This window comes from Chenopodium album, chromosome 16, assembly GCF_948465745.1.
Source record: "Chenopodium album chromosome 16, dcCheAlbu1.1, whole genome shotgun sequence".
In the NCBI taxonomy this organism is placed as follows: domain Eukaryota; kingdom Viridiplantae; phylum Streptophyta; class Magnoliopsida; order Caryophyllales; family Amaranthaceae; genus Chenopodium; species Chenopodium album.
Window position 1 is genome coordinate 15,710,653 of NC_137849.1, and position 4,475 is coordinate 15,715,127.

The window sequence follows — 4,475 nt, forward strand, 5'->3', positions numbered from 1 at the left end:
CGATCTAATGCTTAAGCTACGCCGAAGTTGGTTTATGTATAGAGGACATTACAGATACACTAACACACATATAAAGAACAAGATATTATAAAATCTACTAGGGGCAATGATTTACTGTGAACAATGAACAAGGTAATGAGAATCCATTTAATAACCAATCATGCAAAGAAAGAATTAAAATGGGAATTAATTACACTCAAGAGTAACCTCTCAAATTCTTATCCTAGATCCCTCATTGACTAGGTGCATAGAAGAAATTTACCCAAAATGCAATTATATATATTAATTCTAATTCACAATCCCTTGTCAAACTAGCTTAGAACTAATATGCAATTAAGTTTGCTATTATAGGAGATCAATCCAATCTAAAACAAATAACATGCCATCATTAATTAATCAATTTAATCACACAATTACATCAAATTTATCTCAAATAGCTCAAGTAACCATTACAAAGCTTCATTCAACACCTAGTAGAAGGAAATCTACTCAAACGTGATTGACAAAGCAATTAAAGAAAGCATAAAGAGAAAACAGAGTAAGAATGCTCATTGATATAAGATGGAGATTTTCAAATCGTCAAATTCCTCCTTTGATTATCCAAAATTCATGAAAATCATTGTGTTTATCACTTTCTCTCTCTAAATAATGAGAGTTTCTCTCTCTAAAAACCTAAACCTAACCTAAAAACTATTGAAAAAATGAATTCCTCTCCCTAAAAATGAGCAAAAAATCTATTTATACTCCTTACTAAATTGCCTAGGAAGCTCTGCAAAAAGTCGAGCAGCACATATAGGAGCGGGCGCTCCAAAGGTTGTGCACGGGAGCTCCTAGGTGCAGCAACAAGAGGTAGAATCGTTCCAGAAAGTTTGGAGTGGACACTCCTCTTAGACTGTGCGCCGGCACCTATGCGCTTGACAAAACTGCTCAACTTCAAACGAACATAACTCCCTCATTTTACATCGGAAATGAGCATATGACCTGTCATTGGAAAGCTCGCAAGATAAGCTTTCATCTCCAATTAGAACCACTCCAAAATGTTTTGTAGATTAAAAGATATAGGCGTTTGAAGTTCAATCTTTGCAAATCAAGTGCACATTTCTTCATTACTTGTTCTTTTATGTTTTATATTTCTCCAATCGTGAACAATGAACTTATCCAAGTGTTCCTAAACATAAGAACAAATCAATAACGTTTAATCTAATGTAATAAGCAACCAAAATATGGAAGAAAAGCAAAAATTGAGCAATAACGACATTTCACACGCAAACATGACAAATGTAATAAAACGTTATTAAAACCAAGTAAAAAGATATCAAAACTATGAATTACTATCTAGAAAATCCTAAAAAATAGTGAAATAAATGACACTAATCAAATTCCCTCAAACTTAACTTTTGCTCGTCCTCGAGCAAAATAAAACCAACACAAGCGAAAACGATGCATTTTTAATATAAACAAAGAAAACTATAAGGGAAATAATATACATTAACTCACTTTCGTAGGAATCACGAATACATTTAGCATATGCATCAAGCACTTTAAACCCCTTAGATCGCTCTAGAGGACGAGTATGCTCTCGTAAGGGTATCCAAAGAGTTTACCCATAAATCTTGACAAAAATCAAGGCAAAGCAATAAATTAATAAAATAAATAAATCAAAGTAAAAGAGAGGTCACAAGCGTTTTAGCGTGGACTTTTATGATGGAATAAGCACTAATGAATGTCAATCTGTCTAAAATAATAAAGGTATGAACTTTCTAAGATGTCCAAGGTTGATTGAAACATAATATATGCTAAGCATAGAGAACTAACGAAAACACATTCCACCTTTTGTTCCAACCAATCAAACCACGTCCTCTCTACAAGTTTCAAATTCACTTTCAAGTTAGCTTCTCATGATTTAACGAGGGAACCGAAAAATAAGTAAGAAATTCAATTCAAAACATGAGAAGTTTACCCAACATCTTGGCTATGTAAACTTGCTCTATAGGCTTGATTAATATTACCCGCCACCATTAAATGACTCAACCCTTTATGGTCAAAAGGAATTTCAAGGTTATAGAATACAGGTTAGGAGAGTAAAGGTGTGGAAGACTTTTGAAATTGGTGGTAAACCTAAGCTACATGTGAAGCCCGGGTGGAACTTTTTCTACAAGATCCAAACCAATCCAAAACAAAAGTACTAACTATGCTAGTAAAATAAATTTTCCCCAAGCTTATTTAACACAAAATAACAAAAATAGGGAAAAACAACTATAACAAAATATTTTTGTGCTTTTTGTTCTACTTTTACTTTTTTTTATTAATATTTTTTTCAAGCTTTTGGTTTTTTTTTTTTTTTCTTCTTCTTTTTTTTTCTTCTCATTTAATGTCCTTGCCTCTTTTAACTTTGGATTTCTTAAAATAAATTTGCTTTTATGTACAAACTTATATACAACACATACTTGCTTTGCAAATGAACTCATAATTCTAAACTTGCACCATAAACAATAAAACAAGCCCCAAAACAAAATTGCTTCACAAATCTAAAGGTAGAATTGAAATCAAGACTTGAAGGCTTGCATTGTGGCTAGAGAAAAGAAGGTATACGATTCAAAAACACTAGCTAGAGGGGTAAATTCAAACCAAAACCAAAAATAGAAAATCTATCCTTTATAAAGAAATATAAGAACCCCGAAGAAATGCCTTTGTCATCCCCTATGTGGCTCGGTTGTGATCTTGGGAGCTAAAAGTCAAATTCTAGATATGAGAATGAAATAGCCAAGGATCAAAATATGCCGCTCAACAAAGTATGATGAAGGCTTGAACAATTATTCCTCACTAGGAATAGCAATAACTAACTCTTGATTTCATATCCACTATAGAGAGCAACTCCATCTTACCACAAGCAAGTGAACTAGGGCTTCATGGTCCGAAAGTTCTTAACCAAATACCTTAGCATACCATATCCTAGATTCAACGTAACACATTCTTAAATCGTGCAAACCTCTAAAATTTAGGAAGAAAGACATTCAAAAATACAAGCCCAAAAGTATTATGTCCAAATCAAGAATAAAAGAAAACACATTGCAAATTTGCCTTGATAGAAACAAAAATCTTTTTGGAATTTTTAAAATACAGAAAATGGAAATGCATATAAAAATGTGCATGGAATTTATATGAATCAAAATTCTACCAAACATGATAGGATACCCTCCCCCAAGCTTGAATGGAACAACATACTCAAACTTTAAACCAAAGAATCCATGGGAGGATAAAAGAAAGAAGATTATCCAACTAACCAACATATGTCCAACAAGTCATAAATCATTAGAGGAAGAGCAAGAAGGATATTACCGGATATTAGATAAGTGTTGTAGGCGTCGTTTGAAGTGCGCCTACGTTAAGCATGTGTGAATATGCTTGGCACTCATAGGAAGTGGGAATTTGACGTATACGATTAGGGACAAATAAAGTAAGGAGCCGCCAACAAGTTTTTAAGGAACTTATAAACTGTTCACGGATCATTAAAGGCAGCCACGAATAAAGGGACAACGATAGGCAACAACGATTGATCCGTGAAGGTTACACCCCATTCATAATCCATGAGATTACTAACTCCATATTGTTCGGAACAACAAAAGGAGAATTGGGGATGATGGTATGAAGTGAGTCATGGAGTCACATTCGCCCGTATTGACCTCTACTCAATTCTTATAGTGAAAAGCATTCATGTGATCTCAAAGGCATACAAACAAAATATTCATTTCGCTCCAAACTATTATTATGCTAAACTGGTTGAATATTAATGCAACATATAATTCTAAAATATTTGTGATCACTTAATAAAACAACAAGATTAAAAAGGAACCTAAGCCGGTTGTCCAAATTATCTTATTAGTCGTGATTTTTAATTAAATATTCCCTTTAAACATGCAATATAGTGATCATAAAAAATATAATAAAATCACCGATAATATTGGAAGAAATTCAACAATAATCCAATAAATAATATATGACAAACGTAATAAAAATTGTTAGAAAAATAATAGAAGTAAAAGGAACATGATTCCTTACTTTGATTTTGTTTGCTTGCAACTACAAAATAATAAACACGTTAGTAACTTCAAGGAAATTAATAAAACAATAATTGAAATTTAATTAAATTAAGGTTGATTTGGGGCCAAACCCTCAAACAATTCTACCTTTCACGCCTTGATTAAAGGATGGAACCTCGGGTAAAGTATGGACTCGTTGGAGTGCTTAGGGGAAGTATTGTGAGAGAATAAGGTAGGCTAGTGTTTAGGCTAGAGCATAGAGAGAAGAGAGAATAATTTGATGCCCCGAACTGTAGAAATGAGGCTCGTATTTATAGAGGAAATGAGTAGGGGATCACACATAACCCTAGAAAAGATAAAACCTTAGTTTTGGGCACCGTGACACGGTATGTATGCCGCGACACGGCAATGGGTGCCGTGACACGATACAGATTA